We start from the raw sequence: 20747 nt of genomic DNA on the forward strand, positions 1-20747 counted from the left end.
AACACACATGGGACCATCCTAAATGGAATCATAACATCAGTCTCGAGGTCAGCATCTTCCACTCAGACTGAGAGCCGATCTCCCGGTTCTCAGGCCGAGGTCTTTCCCATCACCTGCTGCCTGACCCTTCTAATTGGAGATGCTGGGGATGGAACCTGGGACTTTCTGCATTCCAAGCAAACCTTCTGCATGCCAAGCAGACATTCTTCCACTGGACCACAACCTCTCTCCCTGGCTCTCCAGAGTCTCCAGCTGAGTTCTTTCCCATCCCCTCCTGCCTGGTCCTTTTAACTGGAGATACCAGGGGTTGAACCTAGGACCTTCTGCATGCCAAGCAGAGGCTCTTCCACTGAGCCACAGTCCCTCTCCATGGTTCTCCAGGGTCTTAGGCCGAGGTCTTTCCTATGACCTCCTGCCTGGTCCTTTTCACTGGAGATGCCGGGGATTGAACCTGGGACCTTCAACCCATGGCCTCTCCAAGTGTATTTCCCTAGGGAAAAGCAAACAGTCCATAACGTGTATAAAAAATGTAATGCCCAATATGAGCAAAAGCAGCCTGTAACCTCCTGGGGGGCAGAGACCTCCAGGTGCCGAGACACTCCAATGAACCATTGGGAAAAAACCCACACTCAACCATACCCCCACCACAACCCACAGCCATAAAGCAATGACGACAGCCAAATCCATGGGGCAAACCCTCCAGCCAAACCCCGCACCCGCAAACCCCACCGCCACCGGGCTGCACAGCCAAGCGGATGGCGACAAGTGCACAAGTCATCGAAAAACCTTCCGGCCAGACTTCTCCGCCACCGCCCCCAGGTTGTACAGCCACACACGACGGCGACAAACACACAACAGCCTCCCCCCCAAACACCCATGGTCCAAAGTCCTTAGGAAGGACCCTAAGCTAGCCAGAGGCCCTTGCCTGCCTGGACTTGGCTGCCTTTACTTTCCAAGTTGGCGGCTCCCCTTCCCTGGCTCGATCCACCCCGGGAGAAAAGGGAGAGCGTTTCGCGTTACGCTGCAAAGCTGGAAGACGGGAAAACTTTTCGAAGCAGTACACACCTGAGGTTATCTTGGACGTGTGCCTCTTTGCCCTGGGAGACCCTCCCTCGCATGCTCCCCGTGGGCCCCGTGCTTGGCTCCGTCCCCTTCTCCTTGCCCGTAGGGTATTCTCCAGAAATACCTGCCCAGCCGTAAACAATTCATCACCTGTTGCCGTAGTGCAGGCTCCGGGCTGAACCTGTGTAGTGCCTGATTGGCTGAGACCAGGAAGGGTTTCTCTTCCAGGCAGCGCAAGTGCCATTAACTCTTTCCTGGGCAGAACAAGGTTGGAGTCCCGGGGGCACCTAGAAGACCAGCAAAATTTAATTCTGGGTGGATTCCTTTGTGTGCATAGAAACCTCTTCAATGGGATTCAGGCGGGTCGCCCTGTTGGTCTGAAGCAATAGGACAAAGTTTGAGTTGAAGAGCACCTTTAAACTGGCAAAGTTTAATTCCGGGTAGAAGCTTTTGAGTGCGTGCAAACTGCACACGTCTTCAGGTACACCTAAACAGCCTTTTATTGGGGGGGGGGGGTGTTAGTTGCCAAGAAAGGCTAATTAGAGTCAAAATGCTTAAGAAACTGGGCCGTAACTGGGCTGAGGTTGGATTGAAGGGATTGGGAAAACCTGTGGATGACAGATTTGCACACAGATAATGAAAGTGTTAATAAACAAATGCCAGAACTAAGTGGCACCTCGGAGATGCCCTGGCATGTAACCACCTCCCCGCACTCATTATAAGTAAGGCTTGAGAAAGTCTGTTTCAGTATATCCCGAAAAGCGTGCATGCACATGGAAGCTTATAGCCAGAATTAAATTTTTGCTCGTCCTAAAGGTGCCCCTGGACGCAAATTTTGTTCTGCTGCTTCAGACCAATGCAGTGACCCGCCTGAACCTTTCCTGGGTACTGCTCCTCCGGACCCAGCCCTCCCCGGAACGACCAGCTTGCACCCATTCCGTATTGAATCTGAGACTGCACAACTTTGTTCCAAAACTGTCCCCTCTGAATTTTTCACAATCTGGGTTTTGCATGGAGGTCTGCCTTCATGATCCCAGGGAACTGGTTGTTGAACAGGTATGCAACTAACACAGCTATCAAAACCAACCATGTGCCGTTTTGTTGTTTGCAACCCGGACGCAAAGCACAGGGGAAGTCCCTGAGAAGGTCTGGGGTGATCCAGCAGGGCTCTTCTTGTGTCCCTTTTCTGCTGTTCAGAAAGCAAAGCCTGAAATGGACCCTGCCCATGCAATACACTTGTCCCCAAATCCAAGTGGCAGAGCTGGGAATTTCTTGCTCGGAACTCGAGTTCCAGGGACACGGGCACCTTGTTGGGATCAGGACCATGGAGAGAGATGGCTGAAACCAGGGGTAGTCAACCTGTGGTCCTCCAGATGTCCATGGACTACAATTCCCATGGGCCCCTGCCAGTGTTTGCTGGCAGGGGCTCATGGGAATTGTAGTCCATGGACATCTGGAGGACCACAGGTTGACTACCCCTGGCTTAAACCACCCTCATTTCCTCCTGGGTCTGCAGATCTGCTGCTCTGCCTTTTTGTGAACCCAAAGACCACCACGGGTGCCTTGTCAGGATCCTTAACGGGCTAAACAGGGGCTCTAAATTTGCAGGCAGAGCGAGGGATGAGCATGAGCCCCTCTCCTCAGCGACCAGGGCCCCGATCCAAATCAAGGCCCCGCGCACCCAGGAATCAAGCTCTGAGCACACCGCTCTGTTGAGCACACCCAGGGGCCTGTGACTGAGACGGATATCCTATAACCAGGCCCTAAAATTATTAGGGCAGCGGTGGGGGAGAAGGCCACCCAGTTGCCTTGCCTGCCTCTGCACAGCAGCTCTGGAATTCCTCGTTTCAGTTTTATTAAGATTTAATAATTAATTCAAAGCCATGCCCCTCTCGATTCCTGCCTATTACAAGACAGTAAAAACAGACGTTTGCTGCATCGACAATACAATTTTGATATAAACGTCTCAAAATCAATCTCAGCCCCACTTTATCAGGGAAGGATGAATATTTCAAAGTCATTTTTCCTAAAAAAAAAACCCTCTCTCTCTTTCGGATTTGTATTTTGGACCCTACAAGTAAATGTGGAATAATGAATCAAGTTCCACCAACCGGCAATCCCAACAGTGTTGGGTTGTAGGTATTGGGGAAAAATGCCCCTCCGCCTGGGCTGTCAGAAGTGTGTGGCATGGCATGAGCATATGTGACCGTCTCAAATTAGCAGCTCTTCATATGTCAGAGTACAAAGGCTGATGAAATGGAGCAGGGCATTGAATTCAGAGGTGGAGAGCAGAACAGTAAGAAGAAGAAGAAGAAGAAGAAGAAGAAGAAGAAGAAGAAGAAGAAGAAGAAGAAGAAGAAGAAGAAGAAGAAGAAGAAGAAGAAGAAGAAGAAGAAGAAGAAGAGTTGGTTCTTATATGCCGCTTTTCCCTACCCGAAGGAGGCTCAAAGCGGCTTACAGTCGCCTTCCCTTTCCTCTCCCCACAACAGACACCCTGTGGGGTGGGTAAGGCTGAGAGAGCCCTGATATTCCTGCTCGGTCAGAACAGTTTTATCAGTGCTGTGACTAGCCCAAGGTCACCCAGCTGGCTGCATGTGGGGGAGCGCAGAATCGAACCCGGCATGCCAGATTAGAAGTCCGCACTCCTAACCACTACACCAAACTGGCTCTCATCTCCAGAAGTGGTCCTCCTCCAGAAGTAAGTCCTAGTGCCCTGGACATCCTTGGGGGATCTCCTCCAGAAGTGGTTTAAGGATTTGTGGGGCCCTAGAAAAGTACAGTTGAAGTAAGACCAGCCAGACTGGGGGCAGAGAGTCCCCCACAGTGGAAAGAGGAGGAGAGGGGCTATGGCCCTGATCCATGGGGGGAAGGCACCTAAAATCATAGAATCATAGAGTTGGAAGGGGCCTCCTGGGTCATCTAGTCCAACCCCCTGCACTATGCAGGACACTCACAACCCTCTCGCTCATCCACTGTCAGCTGCCACCCCGTTGAACATTCACAGAATCAGCCTCTCCATCAGAAAGCTACCCAGCCTGGAAGCACAGAGCCCATAACACTGTGACATGTAATGCACGGATAATCCTGCTCTGTTTTCTCCTCCAAGTTCTAACCAGGGCCGACCCTGCTTGGCTTGTGAGACCTGCTGAGGTTGGGCTACCCTCGGCCATCCAGGTCAGGACTCCATCATTACAGTCTACGGCAAACCTGGGTCTGCGAGGGCAGAATGTGTGAAAAGAACAAGGCTCGGTCTCCAGGCTTGTCCTTTTCCAACCCCACCAAAAATGTTTTGCGCAAACACAATCGGGACAGCAACTGGCAACGCCCTCCTTCTCTCAACTCTTGGAGCAATACAATCTGTTGGAGCAGATTGCTGGCAGTCGACCAGTTGGGTTTACCAGTCAGGCACCAAAGCCCTTCCATTTTCCGACACAACGGCGCGATGTATTTGACTGCCCATCCCACACACCACCTGCCCACTTTGGCACATGGTTACGGTTTGCCCCTGCCTCTCCACGCCCGAGACCGTGGCTCAGTGGTAGAACACCTGCTTGGCATGCAGAAGCCCCCAAATTCAATCTCCAGCATCTCCAGTCAAGAAGTACATGGCAGAGGGTGGCGTGCATGACCGAGGCCTGAGGCCCTGCAGAGCAGCTGATGGCCTGAGCAGGCGACACTGTCCCCGGAAGTCACAGTTTTCCATCTTTAAGGGGCAACCGAAGATGGTTTCATTTAGAATTCCACTGGATTCACGTAATCCTAAGCTGTGGTTTTCAATTTTGGTTTTATGTATTTTTAGGAACTCTTATTTTATGTGTTTTACATGCACCTCAGAAACTCTTATTTTATGTGTTTTACATGCACCTCAGAAGCTGGCTCATGCGCCCTAAGGAAGAAAAACGACGGATTGATGTTTTCAAAAAATAATAATACAATATATGCTCCATCGTGTTTGCCACACTGACTTGGACCGCGGAAGGAGTACGTGTTTTTACGAACCCCACATTAATACTGCCCTTGCTGCCATGTCCAATGGGACATGCGTGAACTAACTGCAGGAGTCTGGTAAGACCTGCTCCTTTCGTTCCAAAGGGGCAGATGGGAACAGCCTCCCGGCAGAAATGCTACCACCCACTTTTGGCAACAAAGAGTTGGGTGCACGGCAGTTCTTGCTGCCCACAGGAAACCAGCTCTGCAGCCAGTGCGGTGTGGTGGCGAACAGCAACGACTTCTAGTCCAGAGAGCTGGGTTTGATTCCCTGCTCCTCCCCATGCAGCCAGCTGGGTGACCTTGGGCTAGTCACAGTCCTGATCGAGCTCTTCTCACAGAGCAGTTCCGTCAGAGCTCTCTCAGCCTCACCTCCCTCGCAGGGTGTCTGTTGTGGGGAGAGGAAGGGAAGGCGATTGCAAACCCGCTGTGAGACTCCTTTGGGTGGGGAACAGCAGGACATAAAATCCAACTCCTCTTCTTCATCAGAGAAGCTCCAGAATTTCTCCCTCCATTCCTGACGGGCGGTGTTTGACGTCCTCTTTTCCAGGACTGTTTTGGAAATGCGCCAACGGGCAAGATCGGCAGCTGGCCATTCTCTGGGGATGCTCTCGCCTTGCGGAACGGCCTGCCAGAGGAGGTCAGGAAGGCTCACGGGTTTCTAGCATTTCCGCAGAATGTGCAAAAGAAAAAGAAAAAAAGGACCCATCTGGAGGGCATCCTAATATGGGATCAGATGTACAGCGCAGCAGAAGAGTCCAGAAGGGCGTTTTAATCACAGAGTGATAGCCTGCAATCTTTATTGCACGTACACTCTTTGCTTTTATTGGGGTTTTGTCTTTAACCTTTGGCAGGCCGCCCTGTGTATTGTGTAGGGTTTGTCTTTCCTTAGATGGTTTTCTGTTTCTATCGCTCCCCGGGTTCTGCAATTAGGGAAGGGCTGTGGCTCAGTGGTGGCGCATCCGCTTGGCATGCAGAAGGTCCCCAGTTCAATCCCCAGCATCTCCAGTTAAAAGGACCAGGCAGCAGGAGGTGTGAAAGACCTCGGCCTGAGACCCTGGAGAGCCATGGGGAGGGGCTATACTTTGGTGGTAGAGAACCTGCTTGGCATGCAGAAGGTCACAGGTTCAATCCCCAGCCTCTCCAGTTAAAAGGACCAGGCAGCAGGTGATGAGAAAGACCTCAGCCTGAGACCCTGGAAAGCGATGGGGAGGGACTGTTGCTCAGTGGAAGAGCCACTGCTTGGCCTGCAGAAGGTCACAGGTTCAATCCCCGGCATCTCCAGTTAAAAGGACCAGGCAGCAGATGATGGGAAAGACCTCGGCCTGAGACCCTGGAGAGCTGTTGCCAGTCTAAGTAGAAGGTACTGGTCTTGATAGATGAAGGCAGCGTCACCTGTTCATGCATATAGATCCAGGTGTATGCACCTTGTACCTAGAATTAAACTTGTTGGTCTTAAAGGGGCCACTGGACTCAAGCTCTGTTCTATGTTCATGCACAACGCTAGTCCTGGATGTATTTAAGCCCAGAGCGCAGGATCTGAACCCGGGTGTCCTCGTGCGATGCTCTGATCACTACACCACACTGGTACAACCCCACCAACCCCTGCAAACAGAAAAGGCATTCCTGCACACGAAATCTTATACCTGGAATTAAACTTTGTTGGCCTTAAAAGTGCCCCTGCAGTCAAACTTTGTGCAATCAAACTCTGTTCAATAAGGGAGAAACGGCCATTTATCTACCCATAAAACTCTACAACTTCCTCCCCAAATATCTCATGATGGAAACATACAGAAATGGCCGCTCACTCTCAAGTTTCGGTTTCCTGCAAAAGAAACAGGCTGACCAACCCCAAAACACCCACTGGCCCTCCAGACACCCCCCTCCTATGACTGAAGCATCCAATCTACGCAAAACCATGTCAATGTTCCTGTTTCAATATTGTTCTGACTGACGTGTTATGATTGTTGTTATATTTGTTGCAGTGTTCTATGTAGTTACCCTGTGATGTTATATGTAAACCGCCCAGAGTTGTATGGAAGGGTGGTATACAAATCTAAATAAACAAAGTAAAATAATAATAAGAGCCAGGCCATGCGCTAAGTCATACCTCAGAGCGTTCGAAACACCCATGGATTTGATCCACCTTTCTGCGCATAGCTTCAGCCAAGCTACAACTGAACTCTTGGTCTCCCCACAAGCATGCATGTCTCATGTTTTCCAAGTTCAAGTGTAAGAAGAAGAACCAGTTATAACACCAGGGCTGGAGGGGGGGGGGGCTGTTTGGTTGCCAGAAAGTCCCAATTCCTTGCTTGCAAGTTTACTTAGACTCCCACTTCGACCTCTGCCAGGGCCTGTTGTGTTGTATAGTTACACAGATACACACAGCCTGCATGAAACATCCTCAACAAGATGGGTTTCCGAAGCAGAAGATGCTCTTTGCGGTTGCTTAGAAACCACCGGGCTCTCTGAGGCCTTCCTTGTGACTTCTGGGTTTCTGTTCAGCTCTTCGGCTGAGATGTTTAGGCCAGATACATGGGGCACCCTCCCAGTTTATGCTCACAAGAGGGATTAGAGCTATGGCAGGCAGGGGAAGGAAGGAAGGAAGGAAGGAAGGAAGGAAGGAAGGAAGGAAGGGAGGGAGGGAGGGAGGGAGGGAGGGAGGGAGGAAGGAAGGAAGGAAGGAAGGAAGGAAGGAAGGAAGGAAGGAAGGAAGGAAGGAGGGAGGGAGGGAGGGAGGGAGGGAAGGAAGGACGGAAGGAAGGAAGGAAAGGAAGGAAGGAAGGAAGGAAGGAAGGGAGGGAGGGAGGGAGGGAGGGAGGGAGGGAGGGAGGGAGGAAGGAAGGAAGGAAGGAAGGAAGGAAGGAAGGAAGGAAGGAAGGAAAAGCTCAGTCAAGGTCACACAAGGAACTTTGTGACTAAGTGGGGACGTGAATCTCAATCTTCCCAGTCTAACCCCCAAACCGGCGTCTCTAGCCTTTTATAGCCCGTGGGCACCTTTAAATTCTGAATTTTGGTGGGCACATCCACAAAATGTTAGCTATAAGGGGAGGAGCCAACCTCAAAAATCTCAGGGAAGAAAATAATGCATAACTGTAAGCACAACACCATTCGAAACAGAAACTCTGTTTAACAGGATGCCTTCTTAAACGTACCTATTGTTAGAATCCTAGAGTTGGAAGGGACCTCCTGGGTCATCTAGTCCAACCCCCTGCACTGTGCAGGACACCCACAACCCCATCACTCCTCCACTGTCACCTGCCACCCCCTTGAGCCTTCACAGAATCAGCCTCTCCGTCAGATGGCCATCCAGCCTCTGCTTAAAAATCTCCAAAGATGGAGAACCCACCACCTCCCGAGGAAGCTTGTTCCACTGAGAAACCGCTCTGACTGTCAGGAACTTCTTCTGGATGTTTAAACGGAATTTCTTTTGAATTAATTTCATCCCATTGGTTCTGGTCCGTCCCTCTGGGGCAAGAGAGAACAATTCTTCTCCATCCTCCACATGGCAGCCTTTTAAATACTTGAAGGTGGTTATCAGATCCCCTCTCAGTCCTCTCCTCTCTAGGCAAAACAGACCAAGCTCCCCCAACCTTTCCTCCTACGTCTTGGTTTCCAAACTCCTCACCATCTTTGTTGCCCTCCTCTGGACACGCTCCAGTTTGTCTACCTCCCTCTTCAACTGGGGTGCCCAAAACTGAACCCAGGCCGAACCAGAGCAAAGGAAAGCAGTACCATCACCTTTAAAAAAAATCCACACAGTTAATGAAATCTCCAACAGCCAATGAGAAGCCTTGCTGGGCAAAAGCCCCTCTCCCCAGCCCGACCCATTTTCTCAAAATATTTGGTGGATGCCACAGTGCCCATGGCACCACATTGGGGAACCCTGTGCTGAAGCACACTGGCAGGACAATCCTATGTCTCAAAATGGGAACAATGATCCATCGGGCAAGAACCGGTTTGCCACTTGAGAATTCTCTTTCTCCGCCTTTGCCCTCTGACGCTGAGCAAAATGTGTCTCCTTCGACATTCCCAGGCCTTGCAAAAACAGAACATCCTGTTAGATAACCGTCCCCTTGAAGTACCAGTGATAAAGCAGGAAACTCTCATGAGATAAGGCAAGATCCCCAGCACGGAGCTTGGCCGCAAAACACAGGCATCAATAAGCACCAAGGAATTTTGCAGGCGAGGCTGGCCATGGCAGCTACAAAGAGGGGTAAAACTTGCCCCAGTATCTCCGGCCAGGAATGATCCGAGGCCCACGGAAACCCCTAAGTAGTTTAACCTGGCGCCGTTCCCCAGCCGTTTTAGAAAGAGGGCCTGCTACAAAAGGAAGCCAGAAATATATCGGAACAAACCAACCAGGGTCACTGCTTTTAATTGAATGTTTACATTGATTCAGTGAGAGCCACTTTGGTGTCGTGTGGTTAAGAGTGGCAGCCTCTAATCTGGAGAACTGGGGGGGCTGATTCCCCACTCCTCCTCCTCCTCCTCCTCCTCCTCCTCCACATGCAGCCAGCTGGGTGACCTTGGGCCAGTCCCAGTTCACTCAGAGCTCTCTCAGCCCCGCCTACCTCACAAGGCGCCCGTTGTCGGAAGAGGAAGGGAAAGCGATTGTAAAGCACCAATGAGGCCCATGAGGTCTGGTGGGCGACCTTGGGACACTCCCAGTTCTTTCAGGGCTCTCTCAGCCCCACCTGCCTCAAGAGGTGCCTGTTGTGGAAAGAGGAAGGGGGGGGGATTGTAAGGCACCTTGAGTGCATGAGGCCTGCTGGGTGACCTTGGGCCAGTCCCAGTTCTCTCAGAGTTCTCTCAGCCTCACTTGTCTCAGAAGGTGCCTGCTGCAGGGAGAAGAAAGGGAGGTGATTATAAGGCACTTTGAGGCATATGAGAGTGCTGGGTTACTGCAGTTCTTTCAGAGCTCTCTCAGCTTCACCTACCTCACAGGGTATCTGTGCTTCTATTTATAATTTTTTATTTTAACATTTTACGGGGAGAATTTGAAGCACCGGGTACTTTGATTTCGATTTCTTTAACATCTGGATTCTTTAGTCATGGTTTGGGGCTAATTTTTTCCTTCCTTCATCTTGGTTGGAGGAGGAAGAGTCAGCCAGCATCTCTGTTTCCAAAATGTGTCCTCATTCCCGTTACATCCCTTGTCAGCCTCTTCATCGGGAACTTAAGAAAATACGCTTTGCTCTGGGCCTTCAAGAACTGCAAGAGCATCTCATCTCTGCTCAGACACTGGCCAATACAGCCTTCACCACAACTGGTGATGAAAACATTTGAAGAAGAGCTGGTTTTGTGTATTTCGCTTTACACTACTAGGTTGAGGGACTTGGGAATGTTCAGCCTGGAGAAAAGGGGGTTGAGAGGGGACATGATAGCCCTCTTTAAGTATTTGAAAGGTTGTCACTTGGAGGAGGGCAGGATGCTGTTTCTGCTGGCTGCAGAGGAGAGGACATGCAGTAATGGGTTTAAACTTCGGGCCATTTCGCACGGCTTCAAAATAGCACAATGGTTGCTAATTGGAAACGCTACTAATTTGCCATAACCCACGACGTCGTAGACAATCTGCAACAATCCTGAAACCGACCCGCAAAAAGCGCTTCGTTGTGGCGCTTTCAGGGGAATCCAGAAAAGTGGATTCACCCTCCGGATAGCGATACACTCCTGCAACCAATCTGCAACAGTAGCGCTAAAGACCTGTGCGTTACCATTGTTGCTGGTTCTTCAAAGTCCCTCCCCCTGGCTCTCTCCTCCAAACTTCCGGCGAAGCGATCGCCATTTTTTTTTCTCCGAGCGAGCGGGGATAAACGCACCGGCGAGCCTCTTTCTGTTTAGAGGCTTCCCTGGCTTCAGTCCTTCACCTTTAGTCACTAAGCACAAACCACTTAAAAGCCCGTTTGCTGAAATAAAGTCCCTTTATTTTTTACACATAAATTCAGCCGAAAATCGGGCCCGTGAGAGGGGGGGGGAATTTTTTTTTATCACTCGAGGCAGCGTGCAAACGATCATACAATCAAACGACAGCTCACATTAGGCAGCTGGATGGGTCTCTCCGTTGCAACGAATCTACCTAGATTCGTTGCTATGGGTCTGTTTTGTTTTTTTTTAAACCTTTCTTAAAGGGAAAGGGGCTGTTTGGGAGCATGCTAACGGCTGCCCATTGGCTGCTTGACGGCCAGGGGCGGGACGAGCTTGGCAATAGCGCTTCCTTTCTAGCGATTTCTGCCGAGACCGGAAGCCTGTGGGAAACGCTAAAAAACGCAACTGATTCCACTACAAAGGCAGGTATGCATAACGACGAATTCCACTATTTTAAATGGCGATTTTTCATTCCGCAAACAATTTGCAACAAAGATCCCCGTGCGAAAAGGCCCTTCAAGTACAACGATATAGGCTAGATATCAGGAAAAAGTTTTTCACAGTGAGAGTAGTTCAGCAGTGGAATAGGCTGCCTAAGGAGGTGGTGAGCTCCCCCTCACTGGCAGTCTTCAAGCAAAGCTTGGATACACACTTTTCTTGGATGCTTTAGGATGCTTTGGGCTGATCCTGCGTTGAGCAGGGGGTTGGACTAGATGGCCTGTATGGCCCCTTCCAACTCTATGATTCTATGATTCTAGGTAGGTGTGGCTGAGAGAGCTCTGAGAGAACTGCTCTGTGAGAACAGCTCTAAGAGAACTAGGCCCAAGGTTATCCAGTTGGCTATAGGCAGAGGAGGAATGGGCAATCAAACCCAGTTCCCCAGATTAAAGACTGCCACTCTTAACCAAGACACCACGCTAGTCTCCAAAGGTCCTTCAGATTTCCTCACTGGGAGCTCTTCAAGATCTGTAGACCCTGGCAGTTCTTAACCCCTCTCCTCACAGGAGATCCTTCAAAGGCTGCATGTCCTTTAGAGAGGCAGAGGCAACCGTGAGATTTCAAGATGACAAAGCAGAAGTGAAGGACACAAAGATGGAAATTTTTCATCTCCGCCGTGTGTGAGCGGCCGCGGATTACATAACCCTCTAGTAGCACGTGTGCTTCTACATTCTACGGCCGGCCTCTCTGGAGAGACGAGGAGAAGCGAGAACGGCATAATTTTCTCTCCAAGGTCTGTGACCCATGCTTTATGATTCTGGTCAAAAAAGGAGTGGTCATTTTTTAAAAATTGCCAGAGATCATCAAGAGAGAGAGGACCCAAATCAAAATTGTCCATGGGGAGAGTTTCAGAGCCAGATTCAAGCCCAGTAGAACCTTACAAACCAACACAATTTGGGGGGAATGGCACCTGGAAGACCAACAAGGTTTTATTCAAGGTATAAACTTTCGTAGGCACGCACCCTTTTCCGGTAGATGCAAGTGGGTCACCGTGTTGGACTGAAGCGGCAGGATGGAGTCTGGGTCCAGGGGCACCTTGAAGACTGACAAAATTTATTTCTGGGTGTCAGCTTTCCTGTGCAGGCACACAGAATAGCCCCAACCATGGCGTATTGCCATGTACTGCCAGGAAGGATTGGCTAGTGTGAAAATGCATAATAAGAGCTGAGAGTGGGTTCAGGCAGATTCAGAATCACAGAATCACAGAGTTGGAAGGGGCCATAGAGGCCATCTAGTCCAACCCCCTGCTCAACGCAGGATCAGCCCAGAGCATCCTAAAGCATCCAAGAAAAGTGTGTATCCAACCTTTGCTTGAAGACGGCCAGTGAGGGGGAGCTCACCACCTCCTTAGGCAGCCTATTCCACTGCTGAACTACTCAGCTCCTGCTGATGAGTTGAACCCTGCTGATGTTCGGGCTCCTACCAGACCCCCAATCTCCTCTCGTGGCTGCTTGTGAACTCTTCCATTTGTATGCCCACTGACAACCATTCAAGGATCTTAGTTCCTGCCTTAATCCCATCTGGGCTCTTATCACTGAATCTCAGCCATTATTTCTTAGGCACCATCACTCTGAGCGGCCCCTCCTTGCAATTAACCATGCAATGGAGACCCACCTAAATCGGTCTGAAGAAGTGGATGGCAGGTGACAGTGGATGAGCGAGAGGGTTGGGAGTGTCCCGCATAGTGCAGGGGGTTGGACTAGATGACCCATGAGGTCCCTTCCAACTCTATGATTCTAGGATTCTAAATGTTCCCGCACATGAAAGTTTCTACCCAGAATTAAACTTTGTGGGTCTTCAAGGTGCCCCAGGACTCATAGAATCCTCAAATCCTAAAGTTAGAAGGGACTTCTTAGCTATGAAGTTTATCTTTTTCTGTCTCAGTTACCTACACAGAAAGGGGTTTACTCTTCACATTAAAATAAGTTTATGCAGCGAATTTGCAATGTTTCCCCTGCCTTGGATGGCTGCCAGCGTGAGTAGACAATATGAAGTCAGGTTCAAAATGGGGGTGGTAGCTCAGTGGGAAAACCTCTGTTTGGCCTGCAGAAGGTCCCCGGTTCAATCCCCAACAACTCCAGTTAAAAGATCGGGCAGCAGGTGATGTGAAACCCTGGGAGAGCAGCTGCCAGCCAGAGTTGGCGGCAATGCTGAGCAAAAGGGACAAAACGTTCCCACTCAACAACTTCCTGAAAAGCGGCAGGCAGGAAGAAATCAGTGTGCTTTTGGTCCCTGTCAGCAGGTTTGAAGCCCCCTCCCCGGCTCCCTCGCCCCCTCCCCACAAACACAGATTGTTCCCCTTTTGCAGAGCGCACCGGAACAGGGTGCGGAAGGGTGCAGGAGCCTTGCAAAATGGCTGATCCGGCAGAAAGGAAGGCAGGGCCTGCATGTGGGCAAATCAGCCCACAGTGAAACAGTGTCGGCTTATATAACTCCCAGCCGTCAAAGTGTGAGATGGTCACGTGGGAAATTCAGGCTAAAAAAAACTCCAGCAGTCTCTTGCAGGGGGTGGGGGGGAGGGAGGGAAAGAAGGAAGCAAGAAAGGGGCCTGGATCCTAAAATGCAGCTCCTGCGATCCCACAAGTATTCGGCTGTGGGATGTCATCTTTCAGTAGCTGTCTGGCGGGTAGGAGTTCAACAGGTGCAGCACTGGGGAGAGGTGTGCAGAATTTCCGCAGCAGGGTTGTAAAAGAACTGGCTCTGTTTTTTTGGGAGGGGAGAATAATACGAGATGCCCATCCCCCCCTCCACCCCACCCCCCTTCTTTATTGACTGTCTTTTAGACAAAACCCAGCCAGGGCAGTGACGGGGCTAGACTCAGTGTCAGATTAGGGAACCTGAGTTCAAATCCAACTCTGATGCTGAAATTCTGCCAGTCGTGTGACTGAAGCTCTCTGGGTGGACTTGGGCCAGTCACAGACTCTAGGCCAAGCCTACTTCACAGGGGTGTTGTGAGGAATAATTAAATATGATTGTTATTTCCTTTGTTTATACCCTGCCTTTCTCCCCAATGGGGACCCAAAACTGCTTTCCTCTCCCCTGGGACTCATGGGAATTGTAGTCCATGAACATTTGAGAGCCACAATTTGGCCACCCCTGCACTATGCCATGCTGGCTCAGTCGTGACTCTCTAGCCTACCTGACAGGGCTGTTGTTGGGAGGCTTAAACAGAAGATGGCTCTTCAGCTCCTCTTTTGAGAGCCAACGTGGTGTCCTGGTTAAAGGGCAGCAGCCTCGGAGAGCTGTGTTGGAATCCCGGCTCCTCCACATGCTGCCAGCTGAGGGACTTTGTGCCAGTCACAGTTCTTTCAGAGCTGTTCTTGCACAGTTCTCTCTGAGTTCTCTCAGCCTCACCTACCTCACTGGGTGTCTGTGGCGGGGAGAGAAAGAAAAGGGGCTTGGAAGCTGCTTTGGGTCTCCTTGTGGAGGGATCTTTCTCCAAATAGCCTTCCTGGGAAGACTGTCCCCACTGAGTTCACTGCCGTTTAAATACATCAATGCACGAGAAACCAACTGGCCTTCTTGGATCCAACTAGACCTCTGTTTCAAAGGCATTCATCTAATTAATTGTCTATAATCCTGAGGCTGAAAACAGGAGAGTAACTCTAAGCTTCTTCTAAAAAACAAAACCCCTCACTTTTCTTTCAAACAGTCAGGGCAGTACGTTGAGGTCGGGGCAAATTCCAGGTGGGGGTCTAAGATCTCCCCGAAGCTGAGATTGCTCAGCTCCGGAGCTGCCACCCCCTTGAGCCTTCACAGAATCAGCCTCTCCGTCAGATGGCTATCCAGCCTCTGCTTAAAAATCTCCAAAGATGGGGAACCCACCACCTCCCGAGGAAGCCTGTTCCACTGAGGAACCGCTCTGACTGTCAGGAACTTCCTCCTGATGTTTAGATGGATTTTCTTTTGCATTAATTTCATCCCATCGGTTCTGGTCAGTCCCTCTGGGGCAAGAGAGAACAACTCTTCTCCATCCTCCACATGGCAGCTTTCTAAATACTTGAAGATGGTTCTCAGATCCCCTCCCAGTTGCCTCCTCTCCAGGCCAAACAGACCAAGCTCCCACAACCTTTCCTCACAGACAAACAAATAAATCGCTGTTGGAAATCAGCTGGCAAATGCCACTTGATGCAGACCTCCTTGGCACATTCTGTTGAGTCAGTGCGCAAATTGATATTCTGACACAATCTTTTCTGCCTTTCTAAAAGGGCCATTAAAAACTCCAAACCAGCACCTCTGAATCTGAAGCAGCAGCTAGTGCAATGAAAACTGGGGCTACATGAGCACATCCTCCAATCCCACACCAAAGTCCGCTTGCCAGATTTTATACAAGTTGGAAGGATCTGAACTACCATCAAGGGCAGCCCCCTCAGCAGCACATTACAGCAGTCAAATTGGGACGTTACAAAGAGCCATAGACCAGTGAGACCAGATCACAGCGGATTCCAGAAAGGAAGAGGGTTGCCTAGGCAGAAGTAACCGACAAGAGACACACTTAGGAACCATGCCAACCTGACACACTCCAAAAACGATCCCCTCAAAGTCTTCACCGAATCGGAATCTGCTCCAGAGTGTACTATGAGACTTGAAAGTACACCAACTGGGTGAAGGGAAAACCGAAGACGCCTTTCACACCCCTGCATGCTAATTCTATCCGTTTCGGATGTTTCCATGGTGATCCTAATGGTACATTCCCACACACAGGAACGGAGCAAGGATTGAAGAAGGGAAGCCCCCCACATCTGTACCTATATCTCAATGCAAGGGGGGGGATTATTATTCGGTAGGGGCACAAGGAAAAAGTCTTCAGAAATGCTCCCCTGGACACAGACGCATTGGCACGATGCACCTGCTATAAGGCATATAAAATGCACATCATTTGGCCCCTGGGAGAGAAAAGGACCCAGATCATGTTACTATTGTTGGGTCTTTCCTTTTCCGGTCCTCTCCGTTGTTATTTATGTGATTTCACGCAGAATAAGTCCATACAGGATGCGGGATATCCGATAGACAACGCAATCATGTCTGGTTTGCAAGAAACCATTCATACGGTGATGCAAAATCTACACAGCAGGCTGCTACTCACAGCAACGGACAGTACGAACTATCCACGGGAACAGCCGGCAGTCCGGATTCCAAATTCTCTCTTCTGTTTCCCCCCAGATGTAACATTCCAAAGACCCACATATCTTACAAATAGGTAAAGGAATCCCCTGTGCAAGCACCGGGTCATGTCTGACCCTTGGGGTGACGCCCTCTAGCATTTTCTTGGCAGACTCAATACAGGGTGGTGCCTTCCCCAGTCATTACCGGTTTGGCCCCCCAGCAAGCTGGGTACTCATTTTCCCACAATCCTCCATGAGGACTAGAACTCCATCTGCAAAGAATCTGCAACCTGATTTTATCTAACGCTGGAGATTAACAATGGGGATTAACAGTGGTCAGCCATGGCCACCTGCCACACCTCACACGTGAGCCGGGCCCCCCCTCAAGGTATCCACGCATCACCTGCACATTGCCCAGGCTCTGCAACCCTCCAAGACAGAAGGACCCTCTCCAAAAGAAGCAGGGATCTCTGGAAATTTGAAGCCACAGCGTCCCCCCACACCCGCCCCAGGTCTAAACATCTGAAACCAGATTCCTAACCCCAGACTTTAACCCACAGAGGCAACTTGGCACCAAATACTCTGTGCATGCTCAGAGACACCTCCTGAAGCCCTGGATCAGGGTGGCCAGACTGTGGCTCTCCAGATGTTCATCAACTACAACTCCCTCATGCAGTCCATGGACCTCTGGAGAGCCACCGTTTGGCCCCCCCGCCATGGATTCAAACCCAGGAGCTCCAGGAATCAGACATCCAAGACTGTCCAGCCCCAGCTTGGCCAAGAGGAATCTTGTGGGCGTTTCGCACACGCTACGGAACGCCGCTTCAATCCAGCAACTGTTTGCAAGGAGATTCTCCCGTTTCAAAATTCCAGTTGCAGAGCACATTGAAAGATAGAATCCTAGAATCACAGAGTTGGAAGGGACCTCCTGGGTCATCTAGTCCAACCCCCTGCACCGTGCAGGACACTCACATCCCTCTCGCTCCTCCACGGTCACCTGCCACCCCCTGGAGCCTTCACAGAATCAGCCTCTCCGTCAGATGGCTCTCCAGCCTCTGCTTAAACATCTCCAAAGATGGAGAACCCACCACCTCCCGAGGAAGCCTGTTCCCCTGAGGAACCGCTCTGACTGTCAGGAACTTCTGAAAGTTCAGACGGATTTTCTTTTGAAATAATTTCATCCCATTCATTCTGGTCCTTCCCTCCGGGGCAAGAGAGAACAACTCCTCTCCATGGCAGCCTTTTAAATACTTGAAGATGGTTATCAGATCCCCTCTCAGTCATCTCCTCTCCAAGATAAACTGACCAAGCTTTCTCAACCTTTCCTCCTACGTCTTGGTCTCCAAACCCCTCACCATCTTTGTTGCCCTCCTCTGGACATGCTCCAGTTTGTCAACATCCCCCTTCAACTGGGGTGCCCAAAACTGAACCCAGGACTCCAAGGGAGGCCGAACCAGAGCAGAGTAAAGCGGCACCATCACATCTCGCGATTTGGACACGAGACTCCGTTTGATACAGCCCAAAATCCCATTTGGAAGCAGATTAGAAGCGCTGTTTTTTTGTAGGTGTGAAAGCACCTTCTCTCCCTCCTGCTTGTCAGCAAAGCAGAAGTTGGATATTCGGAGTGCAGGGGTTTTGCTCTCAAGGCAAGTGTGCATGAGAGAGAGAGAGAGAGCCTGGGAGACAGCATGTGCGCGCCACTGACCCAGCCACCCCCTGCCTCACGCCCCACAGAGCCGACGTGAGCACCAGCCCCAGAAGCACCCCATAGCAAGGGGGCAGCGGAAAGAGAGAGGAGGAGAGCTGAGTCGCCTCTGCGGCACTGCGGCGGGCAAGACTGCGAGGGTCTGTGAGGGTTCACGCCAAAGCCAGTTCATGGCTTGCAAGAGCAGCCTCTCCTTGCAATCTCCCCCCCCCCCCCCAATCTTATCCCACTGCGTGCACTGTGTAGACAGACTGGCTGACCCCCCCCACACACACACACACACACGCACACACACACACACACATGCACAGTCGGCAAGCTCTGCTCCCACCCACCTCGAATGGATGCTGACTGGGCGCATCAGTGCTCCGGAGATCTCTGGCAGAGGACAGAAGTGACACAAGCCAGGGAATCTAGGGACTGGTGGAAGAGGATTTTAGGGTGCCTCGGCGTGAGGCAAGGGAGAGAGAAGAGGAGGTCAAGGATGCCCCCAACCCCGCCGCCCCATCTCCCCACAGGAGCCCGCCCAGGACGTGACAGAGCAGCCGCATCCACGGCCACAGAGCGGCCATGCTCTGACGCGACGGGCGAGCCCTTAAAACAGTCTGCAAAAACGAGGGCGAATCAGCACCCCACGGCACTCCAGCGCACGGCGCATGGTTAATGTTCTATGCACGGGGTGGATGAAGGGCATTACGGGAATCTAGAGATGGCATTTTTTAAAGACGCTGGGCGGAGGGAGGGAGGGAGGAAGGGAGGGGGTGTATCTCCTGGTTCGACCGCCGGAGACGTCACATCTGCCGAGATTTTCGCCACAAGGGAGGAGGGAGCATGGCCCCTCCGAAAGGACGTGGGGTTTTCCGTGGTGCATTCCGGCGCACGTTTCTCCTGCCGCTGCTCCTCCTCCTCCTCCTCCTCCTCGCAGGGCTGGGCATGTCCGCCGCCGCTTCTCTTCGCTCGGCCAGGGGGGCGACGGGCAGCCTCCAGGCCTGCAGGTGACATAATTGGCGCCCTGCCAAGTGCCTGGACCACAGACCTGCTCCCTGGATGACACCCTGATGATGACATCATCACCCCCCCTCCCAAGAAGCAGACAGGCCCTCCACCCTGACACCCCCCACTGCCCTCATACCTGCAGGAAACGGATGGGTCGTTGCACCCCAAATCCCGCTTGAGCTGGGCAGATCGGATAGGAGGTGGGCGGCGGTGGTAGAAGGGGGGGGGGAGATATAGGTGCCCCCCCCACGGACCCCAGCGACCAAGTCAAGCCTGAGCCCTAAAGACGTGGCAACTCCAGCCAACCCACTCCACGAAGGGCGCATCTCTCCGAAACGTGGAGGACGCAAAATGGGGTGGTGGTGGGGGGGCGAGGTTTCTTCCTTTGCCCCCCCCCCCACGAGACCTTTTGCAATGGGCATAACATTGGCGAGGGCAAGTCTATGTCTCCCCCCCCCCTCCCCCCCCCAAAAGGCGGCGCGGCTGACATCTCTCCCCGACCAGGCACGGACGACCCCCGAGCCGCCCCCCTCCCCGGAAAAAAAAATCCGGTGCAATCCCCCGAAGCGATGCAACGTCCCCCCACACCGACCCAGCCCGGTGCAAGGGAAGCTAAGCCGGCTGCCTCGCCTCGCCACCCCCCTGCGATCCCTTACTGTTTGCAGGCACGCAGCTCCTCCGGGGGCAGGTCGCCACGCGCTCCGTTCAATCCTCGGCTCTTTTTGTCGGGGGGGGGGGGGGCGGGGGGTGCAAAAGGGAAAGCACACGGAATGTGGCTCCTTGCAAGAAGAAGAAATGCCCACCTTGGCCACCAGCTCTTCCCCCCCCCCCGCCCCCGATTGCACCGTGCCAGGGGGTCGGCGGAGAGAACCCGGGGGGAGCAACCTGCCCCCCCCCCCAAGGCTGGCAGGGACGGGCTCCTCGCAAGAGCAGGGCTCCCAGGTGGGCTCGGCGCGCCCCCGGCGCCTCCCCCCGTGCCGGTCCCGAGCGGTGCGGCGGTCGGCGGAGGCAGCGCGGGGCGAGGGGCGAGCAGGCAGCCAGCCGGGAGGGCGCAGCGCCGCCGCCAGCCCCCACGCGCGCCCCCGCCCGCTCGCGCCTTCCCCTGCGCGCGCCCGCGCGCCTCGGCCCCCGGTTCTTGCGGCAAAGCGCGCCCGCGCCGCCCGCCCGCCCGGTCGCAGCCTCGCCGGGAGCCGGGTTGGAGAGGGGGGTCGCCCGGCCGCGTGACTCTCCCCTCGCCGCTGGGCCGGCTGCGCTGCAGAGCTCAAGGGTCGCCCCAAGCAATGAACGCGAGAGGGACACCTTCCTGCAAGCAGAAAACTAGCCCCGCGGGGAGCTTTGTGTTGCGTGGAGGCCATCTGCTCTAGTGGCTCATGTTAGAAGGCATGCCCAAAAAAAGAAGGGAAAGAGAGGAACCTCCCTGCAAGCAGAAAACTAGCCCCGCAGGAAGCTTTGTGCTGGGTGGAGGCCGCCACAGGGTGCTGCTGGAACCAGCTGGCTGTGGTTGAGAGAAACGCCCGTTTGTAGGC

The 20747-nt window shown here is 52.4% G+C and overlaps 1 protein-coding gene across 7 annotated transcripts in view; it reads right to left on the reverse strand.

The window, feature by feature from the left end:
• LZTS3 (leucine zipper tumor suppressor family member 3) overlaps window positions 1-20304 on the reverse strand; it is a 43013-nt gene extending 22709 nt beyond the window's left edge. For 3 of the 7 annotated variants that reach the window (XM_077301205.1, XM_077301206.1, XM_077301201.1), the window contains exon 1: window positions 19878-20304. The gene's annotated coding sequence lies outside the window, so the exon portion shown is untranslated. Of the gene's footprint in view, window positions 1-1065; window positions 1206-18560; window positions 18580-19877 lie in introns of those variants that run through there. The other 4 variants (XM_077301210.1, XM_077301204.1, XM_077301203.1 and 1 more) reach the window with 3 other exon arrangements.
• Window positions 20305-20747: the final 443 nt, after the last annotated feature.

The sequence above is a fragment of the Paroedura picta genome, chromosome 10 (genome assembly GCF_049243985.1).
Source record: "Paroedura picta isolate Pp20150507F chromosome 10, Ppicta_v3.0, whole genome shotgun sequence".
Lineage (NCBI taxonomy): Eukaryota > Metazoa > Chordata > Lepidosauria > Squamata > Gekkonidae > Paroedura > Paroedura picta.